The sequence below is a fragment of the Herpailurus yagouaroundi genome, unplaced genomic scaffold (genome assembly GCF_014898765.1).
Source record: "Herpailurus yagouaroundi ecotype Mexico unplaced genomic scaffold, PumYag 192, whole genome shotgun sequence".
Taxonomy (NCBI): Eukaryota; Metazoa; Chordata; class Mammalia; order Carnivora; family Felidae; genus Herpailurus; species Herpailurus yagouaroundi.
This window is the reverse complement of record NW_024412423.1, coordinates 7,218,194-7,241,590: the sequence shown is the minus strand read 5'-3', so window position 1 is coordinate 7,241,590 and position 23,397 is coordinate 7,218,194. Positions and strand designations below refer to the sequence as shown.

Sequence of the window (23,397 nt, the reverse complement as noted above, 5' to 3'; positions counted from 1 at the left end):
CACCCCAGGTCGTGCCACTATAAAAAATGCTCACAGGTCAAATACTGGCAGCAAATAGAAAAGTGAGCAGTGGTTATATCTGGGTGTGGGACTACAGATAGCTTTAAATTTCTTCTCTGTGCTTTTCTGTATTTTCCAAAACAAATCTATATTACACTTGTCAGCAGGAAAAAAAAATCTAAAATAGTATTGCCAGAACTAAGGTGGTAGTTTCATTGGAGACTTGGTGTAAGGGTGAACCAGAACAGGAGAAAGAGGAGTTGTGTTTATTAAAAACCTTCTTTTGCAGGTCAGGTCTTCCAGGATCCTGGCAGCTGCTGAGCAAGTGAGGAAACAAAGAGCCCCCCAGTGTGGTGGGTGAGCGTCAGAGCCGGAAATCCAGGGAGGGCATGACATTGAGCCTTCCAAAGTCCGATCTTTCCAACGTCTTCACAGGTTTTGAAACTTACTGTCCTTGTAGGTGGCCAGTGGTAAAGTACATTTTATCACAGTATGTCCAGGAGACATTTGAGGAAGCAGAACTCAGCTCTCTATGTCCAAGGTTTAAGGAAAGTTTGGCCATAAAATAATGCCCTGACTCATCTTTAATTAAGTGTGCAATGTGGGAAAGGAATTAGTGTCTTCCGGTGTATGGGATGGAGAAACAGCTATAAGTTTTCAAAATAGCCCATTATTAGCAATCTGCACTGAATCGATTGGTACCCACAGCTCAGTCAGCCTTTAAACAAGCTGGACAATAGCTGAAGTAATTATTTGGGGTAAATTATTGCCGTTGTAAAATGTAATCAATGTTTTATTACAGCAAAAAGAGATGTTTTTTCTTAATTTCTCTCTTCACTCCACCTCTCCTCAGCCGGATCTCCTTGTCAGAGCTCTGGAAGAATGGTATTTTGTTTCCTCCCCTCCATTGGCAAGCGAGTCCCAGGCATCCAAATGCAGCAAGACAGGACACATCTTGTAAAGGTTTTCCATTTTAATATCCCTTAATGACCAATAATGAATTCTTTATAGTTAATCTGCTGTTCTCATGAAAACAATCTAGATGGTTAAAAAAAATCAATCATTAATGAGCAGTAAATGACAGTTCCCCAACAACACAGCTGTATTTTTGTAAAAGTGATTAAACATTGTCTGCATTCATAATTGCATGGTTAATAAGAATGTTGAGCACCAAGTCAAGCATTGTTGCTAATGATGACAGATTACGATGCTACAAACGCTTTGGAGTTATGGGGCTAAATTTTCAAAGGCATTCCCTGGAACGGAATGCACACAGACCCACTAAGTATTCAATTTGCATGGACCATTACCAGGTTTGTGAGAGGCATTTGGGAGCTGTGCAGTTGAGACTCTTTTGAAAATCTGGCCCATTATGACAGAAAGCATCTGTAATTAACAGTAACTGATCTCCCTTTGCCCAGTTTTGGGGAAAGGTGTAAAATGCTCTGTGTGTGATTTGATGGAACCTAAAGGCTCTTTGGTGAGGAGTCCTGAAAGCTGGAAGGAAGGCCAAGAGTCTCTGGGGTTGTTTTTCAGCCTTAGATGTAGGTATATATATCAGAGTTTTGCAAGCAGGCGACAGAGTGGGTAAGTCGTTCAGAAGGGGACTTGGTAATATCATCATTGATGATTTGCCTCTCTTGTTTTGGCCTTAAACATACTCACTAAACCTTGGGGATTCCTGGATTATCATTCACGGGTCTGTTGAAAATCTGAGATTGTCCCATGGTCCACTGGGGATTGACAACTGTGCTGAGGGATGGATTTTAATCTTTACGAAGCTGTGGGCAGAGTGAGTCACTGAGTGATGGAGCAGGCCCCATCTGGTGCCCAGTGTGTCTGTATTCGGATCAGGTATGATGCAACTCTATGTACAAAGCCATTCATGGTCACAATTTAGGAGGAAAACTGCATGCTGAAATGTAACTTATAAATTTGAGCATTCTTGGAAAACCCTGGTCTCCCTCTGGGATGGTGAGGGACCCAGAGAGACAGTTGGGGGTTAGTTCAGTAGTGTGATATTTTGTGCTGTTGTTGACTTATTCTAGTTTGCATGGATAGTTTACCTTGGCCTAGAGAACACAGACCGTGTGTATTATTCTTCTGACTTCACCTCACTCAGTGATGATATTTTTCTGGATCAGCCATCCCTTGTCTGAGCAGAGGGTTACAGAGTCTCAGTCTGCAAGACAGGCTGACATGGGGTTAAGACCATGGTTATAAGATGCCTGGGGTTGAAATGCTCCTCTATCACCCGTTGGTGACATTCTTTACCCCTGAGGCCTCATTTTTCCTCATCAGCAAAATAGGAGTGACATTAGTAGATACTTGTAGGGTTACTGCGAAGATTCAATGAGGTATTTGAAAGTCTTAGCCGAGTGCTCGATACAAGTTAGTTGTTCCTGTATTTATCATTGTTATGGCCGCAGGTCTGGGTCCTGAGTGAGGAAGGACTGCAGCTGAAGGTGGGATTCCTTCAGCTAGGCCGGGTCATTTTTTATAGATCTAAGAGGCAATGAGGGGCTGCCCTTAATCCATGTGGTAAGTGGCTGTAGCCAAGAATAGTTACTTATATAGTATGGGCTGAAATGTGTTCCTCCCACACTTAAGAAGGTACATGTGTGTTATGGAGGGAGGGAAGAGAGTCACCAGCCCAAGCAGATAGGTCAGCCTAGAGGCGTGGCAGCTGTTCTAGTTAGAGGGTCCCCCAACCCTTATCTCAGCCTAAAAACACACCCAGCGCTCTTCTAGGGCCCCATTCAGGACCGGTGTTGAAATGTTAGTAGGTCAGAACTTTCTGGAGCCTGTGATTTCCAGCTCAAGCTTCTGGCTGTTATGTCAATGGGCAAGGGAACTTCTTTCCTCCCCATACCCTACAACCAATCTTACTATTTTTTCTTCCATTGTTTATTGTTTAAAATACGAGGAAACGAGTATACATAGATTTCTTTCCCAGCCCTTCTTGTCACATAAATGTGGTATACTGTGCACAGATTTTCACTTTGCTTTTGTTTACCTAACAATATATTCTGCAAATGTCTTGGAAAAGTATGTATCAATCTTTCCTAATCCTTTTTACCATGGATTCCATTGAGTGGATGTACCATAGTATAGTCAACTAGTCCTCCAATTGATGGATATTTGGGAGGGCACTTTCTTTAATAAATAGCAGAGTCTGGTTGGCAACTTAAACATCCTGCAGGCTCTAGTACTTTCTTGCTCCCCCTTCTTGCTCCTGGGGTTGTTTGCCCTCTAGTGACTTAGCAGGTCCTCCTCAGAGATGATGGTCAAAAAATATGCGCTGAATGAAAGTGAATCACAAAGGAAAAATGGGTTTGTGTCTTTGTCTTAGTTCTCTCTTCTGTTCCAAACCCCTTGTATTCTTCATCTGTAGCTTCAGAAATCCTAAAAATATGACAGAGAATTAAAACCAGAGGCAGACAGTGATATATGTCAGTTGTTTCTTAATAAAACTAGAAGAAAAGAAAAAAAAACACCTCAAAGGCAGAAATAGATGCATGGTGTCATAAAATTTTAAAGAATCGCATGAGTGCTCAACATTTTAAAGTAATTAAAAAAATGAAGTGATGTAGGAGAGTGTGTGGCTCCAAGGAGTTAATGAAAAACTTGAAATTATAATTTTAATACCCATCTTTACTTTAATGCTCAATGTCTTCATCTGGCAAATGAAAATCATACTGGCTGTTACTTCTCTTGGGGACAGAGACTAGTGGCCACTAGATTATCAGAAAGTATTTTGTAAATATGAAATGCAAAACCACAGTAGTAATTTGCATGGTGATGATCTTCATACCTCATTGGCATAAGTGATTAGCAAGAAGATTAGGCAGGACCATGCATTCTTGGGATCCTTCCTAACGGCAAATGCCAAGGCGTGCAAATCTTCTTTCCTGAGGCTGAAGTAAAGTCATCTCAGACTGTATGAACATTGTTGCATGTGGACATTGTCCCACTGGGAAGAACTTATGCTTTGATCCAATCCAGTAGCAACTTTTCTCTTTGGGGAGGCCAGGCATTGCCCCCTGACATCCCCGACCTTTGTGACTACCCTTCTTGTTTATGTGGCTCCTTCCCGCTTCTTGTGTTTGTTTATATTGTCCCCGAGCTAAGAATTGGCTCTTTTTTGTGCTCCATCATGGCAGATCTTGCACTGAGAACCCATCTTCAAACCAGTTCAACCTAGTGTTACATCCTCTCGTGCGGCATGGAGACTGGTACACCTGGCAGCGGGACTTTGGGTCCATTTTCTTAACTTCCTCGAGGCTCAGCTTCATGGTCTGCAAAACACGGAGTATTGATGATATTTACATCTCCAGATTACTGTGAGGATTAAATGAGATAACACGAGCAATTAGTGGTCAGTAAATTTAGTTCTACTCTGTGATACTCTCTTTGATGAGTCAGCCCTTCTAATGACACACCACTTTTGGTTAGGATGCCTGTTACATTTATGAGACTTCAGTCTGACACACATCTTGATACTTGACAAGAATGGCTTTGCATTGTCGTCCTGCTATGTTATAGGCATAAAAAGTTTACATCCCATATTTTTCAGATTTCCTTCTAGAGAGCAGAGGCTAAGTTTTTATTGAGCATCTATTGAGAGTCAAAATAAGGCTTGCAGGTTTTTAGAACTAGAAAGGGATTTAGGGATGTGTCATGTTGCTTTTTCTGGGATGGTCACCACAATAACATTCATCTGTCATGTTCTTCTACAGTGTGGTCTTGCCACTTTACCATCTAGAGGTCAAGTCTAATTCTTCTCCCTTGAATCTGAGAAAGCTTCAACCAGTGGAATACAGTAGAAGGGGGCATTATATGACTCCCAAAATTAGGTCATAAAATGTCATGTAGCTTCTCCCTTATTGAATAGGATCATCACATTTTGGAGCTTCCAGTCTCTCTCAAGAAACTCAGACTCCCTGAGGCTGCCATCCTTGTGAGGAAGCCCAGATCACATGGAGAGGCCACCAGACATGTAAATAAATAAGTTGTCTTGAAAGCAGATCTTCTAGCTCCCACTGTTTCAGCTTTAACCACTGGGCATCCTCATGGAAGCCCCAGATATAATGGAGTAGAGAAAAGCTTCCCCACTGTGTCCTTTCCAAAGTCCTGACCCACAGAACCCATATGTATAGTAAAATGGTTGTTGTTTTATGCCACTGAATTTAATGTAGTTTGTTGGACCACAAAGAAAATTGGAACAAGTGATCACAATTTGAGTACCTTGTTGTGGAGATTACATAGGCTTAGAGAGGTTAAATAAATCATTTTATTCAAACAAGGGCTTAGTGGTGGGTTTCTGTCTTGAAACCCCATGCCCTCATGATTCCTTGTGTCATATACCTTTCTAGCTCTTGATGTCAGCCCCATGTATTAGCAAAGTTAAAACTTGACTTCAGGCCCCTGTCCTCCAGAGATAATACATTGTAAGATGTACTCTACTCATACAGTAAGCAATGAGGCAATGAATTACATTATAAGCCTAGCATGTAGGAGTCTATTGCAGACTTTAGCTAGTGAGACATATTGGGAGCTCCTAGAGAAGGGACAAGGACAAAGAAATGGAAAAGGAGAGGTGACACAGTCTGCTGAAGTTGGAGCCTTGCAGAGGAGGGAGCGGGAAGCAGCCCAGCAGGATTAAGATCACGAGGCACTGGTAGGGAAAGAAGGGTTGAAATTGCTTCAACTTTATTGAGGCAAGCAACTGTGTGCTGACACGTTGAAGGTTGATGAGCAGCTTTAGCCAACCTCTTGCTGTCTACAGCTAGAGGGGAAGTGAGCAGGGGGCGGCACATGGAGCCAGAAGGAGCAGAAGGGGGCAGCAGGGGAGGGGGGAGAACGCTGCAGGGGGGATGGGGAGACACTCAGCAAGTCTATGGAAGCAACCTGGTGAGGTCTACTGAGGAGAGACATGGGGAGCCCAAGAAAAGAATTGGGGAACAGTTGGCCCTAAACGTGCAAAAAGAACAGGAAGAATTGGAGACAGTGGGAGATGATGAAGGGAATAAAAGCACCAATAAAAGATGTTCAGAAAGAACATTGGGAATGGAGTTCAAAGGCAGTTGAAGAGTATCTGGAAATAGATGGGAAAAAATGGTGATTGAAACCTATTTGGGGTGAAAATAGTCAGTTGATTCAGTTTTTGATAAAAGACAATAGTCTGGCTAAGAATTTAAGTGGCATGGCGTATTTTAAATACCTTGCATACAAAGAAGGCCATATTGTATTTCTAAGATGTCCCCCAAAGTGAGGTGGTACATGTTGTTTTATTATAAGAGAAATTATACGTATGTAAAATTTTTCAGTAGATGGGCTGAGAATTGCATTTTCTTGGATTACTTGGAGAAAGAAATAACATTAAGAATAAAAGCCTATAATTGTAATGACACAATAAAAAAATCAGTAAGAGAGAGAGTTTATTGTCCAACCAGTGCCTGTATTTGAGACTAAAGAAACAAAACCATAAGGAGGTAATAGTCTAGTTCATACTCTGGAGTTCTTCCTAATAATCAGAGACCTTCTGGTCCTTATATATTGACTTCAACTATGAAATCTTGATGATGACAATGATGTTGATGAGGATGGTCGTTATCGATGGTGGTGGTAAGAATGATGGTGCTTCCTATATGCCAGGCACTGTTTTAACTGCTTTACATATATTAACTAATTTAACTAATTTAATATATGGATGAGTATACCAAAGCATGGTTCTCTTCTTTTTTCTTCATCCTATTCATGTCTATTTCTACCTAAGTAACTGGGGAGGATTAGAAAAAAACCCTATACATGATAAATAAAAAGCAGTTGTCTGCAAGATCCTGCTTATCTCAGAACCTTGTCAGCTCCCTTCACCGAGGCTCTGCTTAGGAGTGAGTCATGTGTCTCTGTGTTCCATACTGCTAAGGTATTTGCTTATCAATGGAATGACTAATATTGTCAATGGAGTGTTTGTTTTTTCTGATGGTGGGAAAGTGGAACATTATGAGACTGGGGTTTTATTCTTTACTGGCTCTCTGATATAAAGGAAATAATAGGAACTCTGGAAATGGACAAGCCTTCACATTTGAATCTTGGCTCCACTTCTCATTAACTGGTTGACTTTGGAAAATTTATTTATCATCTTTCTATTGGCTTGTAAAATGGCAGGGTCTTTTTGAAGATTAAGTGAAATGAGACATGAAGTGCCTAGGAAGCTGCTTGAGAATTAGTAAGGGTTCAGAATTGTATTCTGCTTTTTTGCTTTTTTATAGAATTGATAAGTGGTGATTGCAGGTATCTGATATTAATCAAATCGCATGTTGATAAGTCCTTTGTAGGTGAGGCTGAAAACTTCAAATTTTCATATGCCCAAGGATTATGTTTCTCCATTATGAAATGATCACTGAATGAAGGGTTAGGAAATAATGATGAGTTTTAGGCACATGAGAAAAGAACACCCAAGAGAGAAAATTGTAAGTGTCTTTTAATTTCAAGAACGTTTCTGCAGTAGTCAGAATAATGACTTCCCAAATGTGTCCACATCATAATTCAAGGACTCTGTGAATATGTTACCTTACATAGCAAGGGGAAATTTACAGATGAGATTGAGTTAAAGTCCTAGAGATGGAGAGATTATCCTGGATACTCTGAGTGGGCCCAGTCTAATCACTTGGATTTCTCGAATCAGAGAATTTTTCAGTCAGTGATCAGAGCAAGAGATGTGAGGGGAAAGATAGTCCGAGAGATGTAACATGGCCAGTGCTGAAAATGGAGAAAGGAACTATGAGTCAAGGAATGTGGGTAGCTTCTGAAAGATACACAAGGCAAGAAAATGTATCCTCCCCTAGATTCTCCTGAAAGGAACACTACCCTGCTGACACCTCAATTTTACCCTGGTGACAGCCATGTTGGACTTCTGATCTACAGAATTTTAAGGTAATAAATGTGTGTATATAAGTGGTATAGTGATGCCTACTGGAAATAATCTTAAGTATGGCAGTTTCTTAGCCTTTATAATAAGGGCCTTCCTCTGGATAGAGTCCTTTTTGAAGATATGGTATATTAGACTATTAGGCCCCTTTGGAGTGACTTAACGTGACCTCCTTTTTCTGCACCCTGTCCCCTTTTGACTTAGATGAACCACTCACAGTCACGTTTGCTCTTTGGGATTGCCCACTTGATCATAGTTAATTTAAACAGAAGAGTTATGTGGCTTAATGTGGGCCAATGAGCATCTCTTTCCCAGGAGTGTGGATTGGGTTGAGGCAGGTGTTAGTTACAGCCTCTGCATGTGGCTTGGACTGAAATGATGGTGTGAACTTGGGGGCTGGGTGGTGGCTGTGGGCATGGAGAAGGGAAAAATCAGGTCTGTGGGAAGAGGAGATTGAGCCTGCTAGACAGTAAAGATGAGGGTGAGGGTATGAAGAAAAGGCCAAGAAGGTTATGGCCTTGTTCCTACTGGCTCTTAGTCAACATTTTTACCCCTACTGGGGTTCGGGTATATATCTCTGCCCCAGATTCCACAAGACAACATTTTACCATTGAACAAGAAGTCCTTTTTCTCCCTTTAACCTTGCTAAGAGGTTTTCTGTTCCTTGTAAACAAGAGCCTTGACAAAAGCACCTACTATGATGAGGATGAATCAAGATGATGGAAGGAGGTTCCATTAATGTCATTTTGGGTTCTCTTTCATGCTTTATTCCAAGGAAGCTTTATAGAAAGATTTAGAGCAGTATGATTACGCCATAAGCCAAGGAGCATTTTGCACTTCTACAGCTATAGCTGGAGCTCGTGGCAGGGCTTGCCTTGTAGGCTTTGAGACCCCTGGCTGTAGAATGCTTCTTTAGTCTCTGGTCAAACACATCTGAAGTTCACATACAAAATTAATGTTGGTAGAGGGGTGTTTTTAAATCAGGATTTTGAAATTCCAGGTGACTTTCCTGCAGCAAGTTTCAACATGTAGACATAGCACTTTGAAACCCAACCTTAGTGCTTTTCTGTAGTTAACTTGATTTTGAGAACATGCCTGGAAAAGATTTTGGTTTCTTGGTGGAGAACTTGCAGCCAGAAATGTCAGTTTTCCTATTCATCATCATCAACTCATAGAATTTAAAAAGTAATCATAAAAATCAAGTTATTCAACTTTTTAGTTAGGGAGACAAGGAAATATCCTCAGAAGGGTTAAATGGCTTATTTTATGGTCTTGATGGGGTCTGTACATGTATATGTATACAGAATTATGAAACTCATGATTATCCAGAGAATGAATTAAGTATCAGAGAACACAGAAATCTTTGGACTGAAATATTTCTATGAATACCAAGTAATTTTTTGATAATGCATAGAAAATATTACCTTTCTTTTTATGAACTGGAATTATTTCTATAAACTCGAGTGTGCCCAAAGAAATACAATTTCTTTTATGAACTCTATGTTATTAACAAGAAGTTATATAGCCCTAGAGATAAAGTATCCATGCATTCATTCATCTTCCTTCTCTTTTTCCTTCCTTCCTCCCTTCCTCCCTTCTACTCTTCTTTCCTTCCTTCCTTCCTTCCTTCCTTCCTTCCTTCCTTCCTTCCTTCCCTCCTCCCTTCCCTCTTTCTTTTTTTCCTTGTAATTATTAATTATTGAGTGGCTATCATATACCTAACAATTTCTAAAATCCAAAATCTTGAGATACAACAGTAAAATAGTATGCCCTAGTGAGATTCTCTTCTCATGGAGCTCCTACCTTCATGGAGCTTACATTTGAGCTGGGGAAAATAGGCAAAACCCCACACAAATACATATATAAGATAATTTTGGATAATGATAAAGTGCTATAAGAAAATAAAAAGTAGTAATGTAATAGAAATAAACAGGCTAGCGTAACATAGGGTATGATTTTTTAGGGGGAGGAGGTAATAGTTAACTGATCTATTTATTCTATCTATCTATCTATCTACCTGCCTACCTTATCCTGTCCTGTCCTGTCCTATCCTATCCTATCCTATCCTATCCTATCCTATCTTCTCTGATTACATAAGACAACATGTTTATCTGTTGATTCTCAGTAAACAGAGATAAAGCCACCTTCCCAAATCACAGAGTTCATGACTTTAAATCTAGTTTTCTTTCCCTTGCTTCTACTGCCTCCTCAAAAGGGGACTGGCTTGAGAATCTTTTCTCAAAAAATTCAGATTCAACTTGGAGGGAAAACACAAATATGGGATGATATTTGAAAGTACCAGTTGATTTCTTCCTCTTCTCCATAATCCTTGAAAATCCCTTCCCTTGTATCCCAAGGATTTCTTCTATTATTCCCACTTGCTCCCCTAGAACCCCCAAACATAGACATGGGACAGATAGAAGCAAATCCTACCAAGACTCAACTATTCTTTTGGAAAGCTGCTGGTCAGTGTGAAGGGAAAGATTCAGATGCACACTTTTACATTTGTTTTCCTGATCTCAGAGTCTAGACTATAAAAACTCTACTGTTAAAAAATAATAATGATCGTAAAAATTAAAAACTCTACTGTTACTGAAGCTCTGAGGAAGCTGAATCACCACACACTTACTGCTTTCATTGCTGGACCTTGAACATCACCAGGAGTCTGCTCCAGTCATCCAGTGGGGACTTGTGGTTGCCTGTATGAGAGTCTTTCCAGATCTGACCTGTTCTATTGACTAACCCAGGAGCATGCAAACTCCACAGTTGGGACAGTAGAGGACAGTGGTGACATGAAGGGGAAACTTCAGTTTTGACCAAGATGGGGCTGGGAAATCTCTGAAATCACTTCTTGTATTGTGATTTGCCATATTTATTGTGTGTTGCCACAATAAAGCCTTATAACAAACCACCCCACATATCAGTGGCTAAAAACAATAAGCATTTATTTACTTAGTCTGTGGGTTGATGATGTAGGCTGAACTTGGCTGATTTCTTTTGGTCTCAGCTAGGCCCATTCCTATTTCTGGTGTTGGACTTTTGGCTGATCTGAGAATGCCCCTGCCAGAATGACTGGGGACACTCAGTTCTTAATATGTCTCTCAACCAGTAGGCCAGCCTATGCAAGCTGTCATGGCACTATAGAAAAGTGAGAGCAGTCAAGGCTGATTACATGAGTGCTTTTTAAGCAAGCGTCTTTTTGGCTAAACAAGTCTCATGACCAAGGCCAGAGTCAGTATGGAATGGAACCACAGATTTGCATGGCAAAGAACATGACATGTAGATTCAAGGACAGGTGAAAAATTGGGATCATTAATACAATCACAATAGCATGACTTCTTCAGGATCAGAATGTTAAAGTTTACTTATTTGCCAAGTAAACTGGGCATAGTTTGAAGGGTAGATTGGAATAAGCAGATATTGGAGGTGGGAAACACAGACAGAAACCAGTGCAGGGAAACAATAGCAATGCCTGAATCTGGGGTGACTGGGACAATTGGAGGGGACTGGTGGGAGATTTTGCCCAAGATGGCTGTGCTGTGGTTGTGGAAGGTGCGAAGGAGATGGAGGAAGCAAGGTGGACCTTGGAGTCACTGATCTGGAGGGTGATAGTGACCATAATAGGCAGATAACCCACTATGCCTAGTAAATGAAGGCCTGGGAATATCTTATGAAAGAAGAGGGAAGCTTGGTGATGTGAGTAGGTCAGGTATGTGAGAGACAGAGCAGCAGAAAAGCAACATGGCGGGAGGGTTGTCTGATTAGAGCTTCAAGACACGTTGGGAGAGTAATGGCTGTGAGTACTGGAGGTGTGCAGAGGCAAAGGAGTCAGGGAGCTTGAAGTTCATGGACCATAATTTAATTCATTATGTTCGAGAATTGGGAGTTTGCCAGGGCTCTGAGGATGGTGTGCATCTCTTGCTGGGTTACCCTCCAGTGTTCCCAAGATACCTTATCTAAAGGGTCACACTCAAGGAGACCCCCGAGTAGGTGGGGATGTGTACCCATATCATGACTCCCTGCTCCCCCCCGCCCACAGTTGCTGGGCTCTGCTGCAGGTCTGATCAATTACATTGGCTTAACTTTGTCCCCAGCCACCTGTCCCAGCTTACATTCAGGAGCTCCCTGAACATGTCTCTTTCTTTTATTCTATCTAGCTCAATAAACAATTGTAAAACCTGGCAATCAGGATGAAGCCAAGCATTCTAAATCTTAACTTATTTCTGTTTTTCCAATAAAAAGCTCTTTTCAAGACACCCAAAGTGGAAAGTATTTTGAATTACTTGCTTTGACTGACTGTTCTTGAATTCCTCAGGATCACTGTCGATAACATTCAGAATGATTTCTGAGACACAGCACTGGGCTTAAAATAGTTTGAAGGCTTCTGGGGCAACCGCTTGATATGAGATGTGATTTGTTGTCCATGTTAAGGAAGAATCGGATGTCATGTTATGCAAGGTTAATGAGCAGCAACTTGGTTTCATATCTCGAGCATGGCCCATACCACCTACCCTGGTTTTTGCCCATTCCAGAGAGAGTCCCAGTGTTGTAGGCAAAATAGAAGTTATTAAATATGGATGTTATTTTTTTCTAGGTCTTAGATCCGCTCAATCAATCTTTGTCTCCTTTGCCCTTGTGAGGCAACTCCTGCCATTTAAAGGAAGCGAGTCTCTGTGAAGGGCCTGGTTGCTTTTGCATTGTCAAGGAGACCAGAAAATAGAACCTGGTTGGCAAAACAAACCCTTTGTGGGAGTGGGTGTTGCTTGGATGTGGAAAATCTGAAACCACATAGTTTTCCTGCTCCTTCCCAGAGCTGACTTCTGCTGAGGTTTTGTGAGGGGGCTGTCAGAAGACTGATGCATTTCTCCTCTCTCCAATCTAACATTAAGCAGCCATTGTGTAACCACCAGTCATGAAATAACTGTGGTTGTAAGTCTATATTTCACAGAGTATGGTCTGTGGGCCTGTGGCGTCAGAATCACTTGTGAAAATACCTCCGCATTTGGCTGTGGGGAATCTATGTATTTTTTTAGCATGCATCCTAGGTAATCTCAGACTCCTTGATGGATAAGAATCCACTGTCCTTGGGGACAAGTGCCCATTTACTTGTTATTATTCAAAAGAACACATAGTAGCAGCAAATAATTAAAAATAATAAAAAAAATACTTGTGGCTATGCAGAACAGTCTAAGTTGACCTCTGACTTTAAGGAATTATCTTACAGTTTCTTACCCTTCATTGGTTGCGTTAGTAGGGTGTGATAGAGTTGACCAGTTATTCATTGACAATTCATGCTCTCCTTTCCATGCAACACAGAATTGCTCCTAGACTACTTGGCCCACTCGAATCCAGGAATGGCCCGGATGACTAGCTCAATGAGTAGGTCTTTGATGGAATATAGCTGACATGGTGTGGGCCTATTTCTTTCCCTTCTGCCTGGGTAACAGGATTCTGAGGCCCAAGTAAGGATGAATGGAGCCCGGATCCTTAAATTACCAGGTGCGAAGGGTACTTGCTTGGACTTTTACCTAAGTAAGAAGTAAGATTTATAGTGCTGAGTCTGAGATTTTGAGGTATCAATAGCTTTTGTTACCCAAAGTAATTCATGGAGGTTGACCTCTTACTTAGTTTTAGCTGAAAACTGTGTTTTTTGCCAGCTCAGATTCAAAATACAAAGGGTTTCCTCAAACAAACCTAGTAATCTTCTGAAAAGTAGAGAATCATAGTAGACAGAGCACTGGTCTTAGAATTAGGAAAGTGGATCCAAATCCCACTTCTGCCACTTACTGGCTCTGCAGTTTTAGACAAATCACTCAATTACTCTGAGCCTCAGCTCCTTTCATTATTTAGTGAGAATAATAATATGGTATTATTTGCCTCTCAAGGTGTGTGTGAAGGTCATGGTTTTGTTCATGAAAACACTTCAGAAATTATAAAGCACTCTTCTACAAATGAGAGGGATGAGTTGGCTCTTGTTTTTACAGAGCTGGAACAAAATGCTATTTTCCAGCTTTGATATTTCCAGTAGCTTCCCAAGTCTCATTTTGTTTCCTTCGGAAAATGGGGATAATAAAGCTTCCTTGGATTATTGTGAAAATAAAAATGCGATAATGTATGTGATGGTGTCTAGCACAAGATCCAGCTTATTGCAGGAATATGGGAAAATATTAGCTCCCTTCCCTGCAGCTCTATGTGCTTGAGGGAGGTGATTCAAGAAGAGTCCATTTGGCTGATGATAAATATGAGCTGAGGTCTTCCATTGCTTGTATTTTACTCCCCTCTGCTAACCGGTGAGATGATTTCCACAGTATCATGTGGCTCATTCTTCCCCATGCTTGATGGTGGCCCCAGAGCAGCAGGAAAGATGGCCACAAAGGAGCCTGTAGTGTTACCTTCTTCTCTTGCTTCTCCTGCAAAGATGGAAACTCTAGTCTTTGTGAGTCTCACGGAGCACTTACTGAAGCCTCTTGCCAGTTGGACCCTGACACTCAGACCCTGCTATTCCCAAGTGCTTTCTCATGCATGGTCATTACTTGACACTCATCCTCTTCTTTCCCTGTTTTGTCTTCACTTGGGTTATTCTTTATCCCTGAGTCCTCTTTACTTGGATTTTCTTCAAGCTAATCTGCTTGATTAAAATTTCACAATGCAGAAAACTGGCTCTAAGATAAGTTGTTTTGATGACAGGAATGGTAATTCTTGCCATTTATTTGTATGCTGTGTTACCATTTTCAGTGTACCTTCATCTGAGTTATCTTGTTTGTTCACTGTTGGTTTTCACAGACTCATAGCAGCCTTTTATTTTTGCTTATCTCGGGTGCATTTATTGGGCAGAATACCATGGAAGACTGCTGGGAGGATGGTGTGGAGGGTAGAAGGGACAGAGAGCTAATATTGATCAATTATGCATTTTTTTGGGGGGGTCAAGTTAGTTTTAATGGAAGTTACCTAATTTAATTCTTGTAATAATTTTTCGGAAGAATCACCAGTGCCTAGCCCAATACTCGTGAGTGTTTAAAGTTTTATCAACTGTAAAATTCCATCAGGAGGTTGAAAAACTTGTCCAAAGTCAAAAAGCAATGTGGTGATGGGGATGGGATTTAAATTCTGGTCTCACTGGTTCCAAAGTGCGTGCATTCCCTGGTGTTATGATCTCTAGTAGATGGATCAACAGAGATAAGTAGTTGCTGACCAAACAGTCCTGCGTCCAGTTACTTGGGGAACAAAGATACAAACATTTTAGTAGAAAGATAGGGGAGCATTCTTCTAGTCCTTCTTCTTCTCCCTCACTTCTGTAACATTTATTATCTGTACTGTGACACCCAGTATTCCAGACTCTGGGGTACAACATCCCCCATCTTGTAGCTACCAGTCTAATGTACAAGACAGATAAACTGATGAGCAGCTAGACAAAGAATTTAATGTGTGGTAATGACAACTGCTGAGAAGAAAGCAGGGCGAGGGGGTAAACAGTGATGGAGCTTGTACATTAGATGTGGTGGTCGGGGAAGGTGACATTTGGGTAGGTGACAACTGAGTTGATGGTATTTGAGCAGACCTGCTCAAAGAGGAAGGCTTCGAGGGGCTGGGGTGGGGTGGAGAAGGGAAGAGCATGTGCGAAGCCCAAGGCAGGAGTGGGCTTCCTGTTCAGAGTTGGAGTAAGCTCAGGAGGGTGGTGGGGGTGAAGCTGGAAAGCTCAGGAGAGGCTTGAGGGCCTTGATGAAGCATTTAGATTTTATGCTGAGTGAGGTGGGAAGCCTTTAGAGCTATGAACAAAGAAATGATAGGATCTGACTTAACATTTAAAAAGAAGCACTGTGGGGGCGCCTGGGTGGCTCAGTTGGTTGAACAAATGACTTCACCTCAGGTCATGATCTCCTGGTTTGTGAGTTCCAGCCCTGTTTTGGGCTCTGTGCTGACAGCTCAGAGCCTGGAGCCTGCTTCAGATTCTGTGTCTCCCTCTCTCTCTGCCCCTCTCCTGCTTGCGCTCTGTCTCTCTCTCTCAAAAAAGAAACAAACTTTAAAAAAGGTTTTTTAAAAAGAAGCACTGTGGATACTGTGTGCAGATTAGATTTTAAGAGACAGGGAGCACAGCTCAGTCAATGGAGGTTGACCATACTTGAGAAAACCCAACAGGAATGGTATGATAAACAACTATTGCAACATTTCATTCCTTCGCTTCTGTTCTTATCTTTGGATTTTTTATTTCAATTCTTTGTAGTTCTCTTTAAATTGATTAAGTTCCCACTATGATCAAGGTACTGTGAAAACTGCCGTTTGTGTCTCTATCTCCTTCTTTAAACCTCTTCCTACAATCTGGATTTTTTTTTTTTTTTTTTTTTTTTTTTTTTTTTATACCTAAACAAAATAACACATTGTTCCACTTATCTCAACAGAGGTAGAAAGAAATCAATTGCTTTGGTTTTTCTGATAGCACAAACCTAGCTGCAGATCTGAAGCAAAATGAAGTCTCATCACAGATAGCAGGCCAGCTTGCCGACAGCGCCCCTTCTCAGTGACAGCAAGCTGCTGCTGGAACCGGTCAGGACAAAGGCTGGAGCTTGTAATGAACTTCATACTTGGACCATATCCCATTTGGGTAGCGCTTGCTCTCCTCTGGCTGAAGTGGGTGATTGGATTGAGACTCTCACACATCAAATGCCACAAGAGCTATTAATATGGGTGGAATAATTGAGCAGCCAGACTTATTGGAAAATGTAACTACTTTACACATCATTGCAAATTGTTTTCTAGGCCATGCTGGCCTCCCTTCAGCCATGAAGACATTCAGATGTAAAAAGGAAAAAAAAAAAAGATGCATCTTGAACACTTAACCATAAAAGTAGAGGAGATTGCTTTAGACTTCTCTGTAACATTCAAACCATCCACACCTGGAAATAATTACCAACTCTGTGTTTGTTTAAATGTCAGTAGATGTTGTCATGCCAGCCTTGCTGTCTGGTAGCATAATGCTTACTTTTGTGCAAAGGAGTAAATAGCCCCATGCTCCTCAACATCATTTTTTGGAACATTCTTTCACTGAAGAATGGGTCTCTCCTAAGTACATAAGCTGATTTTATGTCTCCTCTCTAATTTGAACTATTCTTGGATTTTGAAGCTTGGTTATGTTCCTGTATGATTACTCTCACATTGCAACGAGGGGCTGAACTATGGGACCGACTCGGCATCTTGGGTACATCTGGGAAGAGCTTGACGCAGGTCAGAACCTTTGTGGTGAGCTATTTCCATGTATGGATGGTGCTTTCTATCAAAAGCCATCCGAAATCCTCCTGGCTTAAAGGTCAAGTTCAAACCTCACCTTCTTTAAGAAGCTGTGCTTGAGTCATTTAGCACATATAATCGCTGTCACTTCCCAGAGAAAAGGGGCAAAAATGGATATTTTCTTAGCAGCTGCTGTGTTGGGTTCTCACATATCTCATCTGATCTTCACACAAGTACTCTGTGAGGTGGGCGCTGTTATCCTGGCTCAGCACAGGGAAAGGACCTGACGGATCCATGGTCACCGGGTCGGAGGTGAATGGTCAGAGTGTGCATTCAGGTCTGTCTGACAGCAGAACACTTCCCAACATGCCACGTGACTTCTTAGGGCATTCTGGGTGCTTCGGGGAAGATATACGTTCCTTAGCACGTCATCAAACACCGTTGCTTGGTATTTGCAGCTGTTGCACGTGTAGGTTTTCTAGTCCCAGTGATGTTGCAATGTCCTTGAAGGCAGTTCCAGGAGACACAAAGAGGGCATGGCCTCTGTCTTATGGGAGTGTGACACAGAGTTACAGACTTGAGAAGCAGGATGTTTCCTAACCCATTACAGGGAGGCTGATGGGACTCTACAGAGGATACTCAGGTGATGCAAAGGAAGGGGATGGTCTTTTGTGCCTGTCGAGGTTGGGGTAAGGGTGCGGGGAGTGGAAAAGGTTTTGTAGAGAGATGAAACTTCAATTTCTTCAGATGACCAGGTGTTTGTCAGGCACCTGGAATAGTCGGACCAGGGGGAGGCTCAAAAGGGAAAACATCCCAGGCACAAAGATGTCACCAAGCTAGGAAATGCAGCCAGGTGTGGCACATAATGGTAAATAGCTCTCAAGGTGGGTTAGATCTCGAATAAAAAGAGCAAGAGAGAGGGACGCCTGGGTGGTTCAGTTGGTTAAGTGGGTAAGTATCTGACTCTTGATTTCGATTCAGGCCATGATTTCAAGGTTCCTGAGACTGGGCCCTGCATCCAGCTCCACACTGACAGTACAGAGTCTGCTTGGGATTGTCTCTCTCCCTCTCTCTGTGCCCCCTCCCCACTCGCTGTCTCAAAAGAAAAACAAAAACAAAAACCAAGACAAAACAAAAAACTGAAAAAGAAAAGGGCAAGAGGGAGACCCAGAGAAGAGGCTAGAGGGTGAGGTAGGCAGAGACCAGGACATGAGTTTCTTGAATACTTACTGAGTTTGGATTTCATTTATCGTTTCTCATGCCATGGAAAGATTTTAAGCAAGGGCACAATGCAATCCAAAACAAAACATCCTGTTTAAAGCTGTATGTGATAGGGGAATTACTATTTGAAGAGTAGACAGGAGGGCAGTTAGGAGACTGTTTGAATTATCTAGGCAAGAGATGATGAGGTCCTGGGTTTGTGTCCTCCTAGGTGAGCAGTGATTGAAGGGAAGGTAGTCTACAGACACATGAAGTCTGGTTTTCTGCTGTGGGCAACCTTGAATGCTTCTTCTTTTTTTTTTTTCTTTAAAAAAAATTTTTTTTTTAACGTTTACTTATTTTTGAGAGACAGAGAGAGGCAGAACATGAGCTGGAAAGGGGCAGAGAGAAAAGTAGACACAGAATCTGAAGCAGGCTCCAGGCTCTGAGCTGTCAGCCCAGAACCCTACACGGACGGGACTTGAACCCACGATCCATGAGATCATGACCTGAGCAGAAGTCGGATGCTTAACTGTCTGAGCCATCCAGGCACCACCCCACCCCACTTAAAAAAAAACAATTTTTTTTAACACAACCTTGAATGCTTTTTGTGAGCAGGAGGCTCCCCTCCTAATCAGTTGCCCTTTACCACACAGTCCCAAGCACGTGAATTCCGTTTTTTATACGCCTGCAATGCTCAGAGCTTCATCTGCTATAATAATAATGAAAAGAATGTAAGTGAAGGTGACTGTAAAGTACGGAAGTCCTGCTGCAAAATAAGGGGTGAAATTGAGCTCTCTTTTCTGCGGTGTCCCCATGTGGACAGAATTAGTATCATCATTAGGTTGGCATTGGTTCATAGATGAACCAGTGATTCATAGATGAAGCAGTGATTCATAGATGAAAATAACTTTAGAACTTTTAAGAAAAGCCAGGAGGAAAATAAAAAAAAAATCAGAATTATTACCAAATAATTTTCCTAGCAGAAAAATTCTGACCGTTTATCTTTTCATCTAAGTGGAGCTCAACTATATTAGCAAGAGGTAAAGCAATTTAAGTGTTCTTAACTGTGTGTCCTTGAAGACTATAATATTTGTGGGAGGTAGTTCCACTGCTGTAAATCTATGTTGACAGGTGTAAATTTACACTAATAAATTAATAACACAAGTAAGAAAAACAAACCCCAGCTCACAGGATGCTGGATTAGTGACAGAACTAATGGTATCAAGAAAACACAGATCAAATGCCTGCTGATTGATTTTTCCTCTTGACTGGTCTAAGATTTGTGCAGATGAAATTGTAACGCTTGGTATTTTTCTCACCTGTGTTTTTCACTTATTAAACGTGTTCATCACAGCTCTCTACCATTTCTATAGCCAGAGTTCTGCTTTAAAGATGAGCTAAAAAATTAAATAAATACACAGTATCTTTCATGGTATGGAGTTTTCTGCTCTCTCTGTGTGCTGTGACATCTTGGACCTCTGCAAACTGTTTATCTTACAGTTTCCAGTTTCTAGGTTTTTCCTCCAGATTTGTGACAGCTCAGTAAGTGAGTGTTTTCTGGTTTGGGGTCCTCCACACTGCATTTCTTAATCTCCTTATAAGAAGGGATTTAATCTTGTTCAGCTTTGATCATCTCCAGTTCCTAATAAAATGTCTTGTCACCTAATAGGGGCCACTTAATTTATGCTGGATGAATAAGGACAAATGTCTGCCCTTCTGGAAAAGGGAATAATTGTTGTTGGGGTGACACTGGGTGGAAGAAGGAGATACTAGTAAACTAAATTGATATAAATCATTGAGAAAATGGGAAAATACCTGCCATGACATATGATACGTTGAATTTTACATATACCGAGTTCGCCAAAAACATGGCCTTCTACTAAACCATTTTGGTATGGATCTTAAGGATTTTTGGCTTTGTCGGCTCTGAACCCAGAATAATTCTTTTTGAATAATGGTATCCCCTTAAAAATTCAGGTGCAGAACAAGGATGTACTTCTTTCCTAAAAAAAGAGAAACCCTATAAAACCCTACAAATTCTTCATGGTATATACAGATGGCTGTGGTTACATTGCTATCTCTACCTGTACGAGTTGGACACCTTCAGTCACCTGGGCTGCTCTGCGTCTTCAGACTGACTGACTGGACAGGATGTTCCCTCCTCTCCCGCTGCCGGTTTCCTATTGCCACCATCACAGTCACCACAAATATGCTGGCTTAAAACAACACCTACAGTCTGTGGATCAAAATATTTGTGGGGTCAACTGGGTCCTCCACTCAGGGTCTCACAAGGCCAAAAGCAAGGTGTTGGCCAGTCTGGGCTCTTATCTAGAGGCACTGATGAAGAATCCACTTCCATTTGTCAGCAGAATCCATTATTGGTCATTGTAGGACTGACATTCTTGTTTCCTTACTGGCTGGTAGCCAGAATCCACTCTCTGCTCCCAGGGCCCCCTGCATTCTTTCCCAGGGGCCCCCTCCGTTAGAAATTCTGTCTGTCGTACTTAACAAAAACAGAGAAAGCTTTGCCAGATGGAGGCTAGTCAGTCCTCTGTAGAAGGTATCTGTAGCTAACAGTCCATTAACAAAACACTGTCACTTTGCATATAGCCCCAACAAATTATCTTCACATCTGTTTTGGAGCATAGTTTCTGAAATTGAGATGGTCTGTTTGGTTTCTAGCAAAAGAAACAAGGTGACCAACAATAAGAGGACCAAACCTTAGGACACGTTTCATGTGCATGAAGAATTTACCCATATACAGATGGTATCAGTTCATCTCAGGGTCATTCAGCCACATTACTGATACTGGTAGTACCATATGCCGTGTAAATGCCTTTGAAAATACATATCATAGCGTGTTGCAGCACTGAATGAGAATGTGAATGCAGATAATTGTCAAATCCCAGGTAGTATGATTATGTCGTGGAAACTACTACTCTTTTGGATAGAGGTTCCTTTGCTCCTCCCAAGCTTGGACAGGCTTGTAGGAGCAATTCACATGTCATGAAGGACTCTCATTGTATATTTGCCACCATTGCCAGCTTCCAGGTCATTTGTAAGAGAAGCTATTTAACTTTTAGTAACTAATTCAATAAAGAATTGCAATCGGCCAACAAATTTAATATAATCTTCCAAACTGTGGGAAGTCCAGATTAAGCACTGGAAATTATACCATCAGTCCTGAAGTTGCTAAGTAAGAAAAGATTTGAAAGAATGGCTTGTGAACAGTGTGTTATCTTGATGCTGTAAAAACATGTTGATGTCAAAAGTGGTGCTGGAGAAACTTTCGGCTTTACAATTGGAAGAGCACATACGCTCAAACTGATTTTATGCTGAAGAATAAAGGGGTTACTATTTAGTATTTGTCCCCCAAAACATGTTGTTGAGTTGATATTACTGTTGCTGGAAACTGAGAATTGAGAGAATCAGAGAGCACAAAACCACACAGCGAAGGTACTCTCAAAGACAGATGCAGATAGTCAATATCTATTTAAGAGGCCTATTTGATACATTTCCCCCTGCTGTCTGTTTTTCAGGTTTGTATGTTTGTTTTTTAGAGAATGCACTTTTATGGAAGAAAAACATGCCATAATTTGGGATGGGAGAGGAATGTTATAAGAGTAAAGAAGGCATTAACTAGATTTATTACCATTTAAAGATAAATGCGTAGTGGAGTAATATGGATGATTGAATAGTGATCTGAGAAGCAATTTCCATACATCACTTCTGGTGACATCGTCTGATATTATGACCATTGGTGAGATACCAAATTCTGCAGACATTTCTGGGTCTTTAACCCGAGGATGATGGAATCTTCCTTGTATTTCCCCCTGTGTGACCACTTGTAAAAGCAAAGCTGATTGATGCGTATTGCATGTACTGAGCTCCTTTGTAGGGCACCTTTTAAAGCACTATTTTGATATAACCAATGATCGACTGCATTCCTGAGTTTGGGAAATCAAATTTTAACAGGAACTTGCACCTAGCTCCAACGCTTCGCCCATAATTCATATCCCAGCAACCTTCGCCAAAGCAGGAAGCAGAGTCATGGTGTTGCCATGAACATTGTTTCAAGAGCTCAGAAATCCTCCAGGGATCCCGTTATCACTGCTTTTCAAAGAAGCCTTTATTCCTTTCTTCTCTTTCTTGCAAAGGGGGTTGTGTCCAATACCCGAGGACATGGCGAAGTCAAAAAGGACCTGAAGGCTCCTCCAAGACTATGATCTTGTGAATTGTGAAATCCGCCATTCTGATCTCTATCCTTTCTTCCCACATTGTAATAAACGCTACTGTTCTGTGAAACTTTACTGTGTAATAAACCTGCCTTTTCTTTTTTTAAAGGACTGAGCTCCCAGGACCACTGGCATTTGTTTTAAGTCTTCTGTGTAAAGGTCCATCAAATTCTCATAAAAGTAACATTTTTTTTTGGACTGTATTATCTACTTGAAGATCATTTTACTGTATTTCATTTTCTTTATTTTATGTTTCAATTCCAGCATAGTTAACATGTAGTGTTATGGTAGTTTCAGGTGTACAATATATGATTCAACAATTCTATACACTACTCAGTGCTCATCATCTAAGTATACACTTAATCCCCATCACCTGTTTCACCCATCTCCCTACCCACCCCCTATCCTCCACCCCCCGATTATCATCAGTTTCTTCTCTATAGTTAACAGTCTGTTTGTTTCTCGCTCTCTCTCTCCATACAGTTTTCCTTATTACTAGGCACCAAAAGGTATCTTAATCTAAGTTAGTAAAGTTGACCTTTATGACAAGTATGTTATGCTTAGTTTTTTTTTCCCTCTGAAAGATATAGAGGCCAGAGATGAAATAGTAAAAGGGAGAGAAAAAAGTTTGTATTTATATTACTAATTACAGATACGAATGTAGATCCAGAGTTAATATGTGAATTTAATGTGTTTTCAGTAAGGTTAGGACTAAAAATTGTATCATGTATTTTGTCTTATTTGAGGTAGCTGGGAATTCCCATTTTCCTTTTGAAAGGAAAAATAGGAGCTTTTCAGCTTCAC

At 41.2% G+C, this 23,397-nt stretch overlaps 1 long non-coding RNA gene across 5 annotated transcripts in view; it reads left to right on the top strand.

Annotated features, from left to right (window-relative positions):
* The window catches only part of LOC121010573 (uncharacterized), a 91,757-nt gene that overhangs the window by 14,838 nt on the left and 53,522 nt on the right, over positions 1-23,397 (top strand). For 4 of the 5 annotated variants that reach the window (XR_005781258.1, XR_005781259.1, XR_005781256.1 and 1 more), the window contains exons 5-6: positions 290-435; positions 854-1,143. This is a non-coding gene — a long non-coding RNA (uncharacterized LOC121010573). Of the gene's footprint in view, positions 1-289; positions 436-853; positions 1,144-23,397 lie in introns of those variants that run through there. The other variant, XR_005781257.1, reaches the window with a different exon arrangement.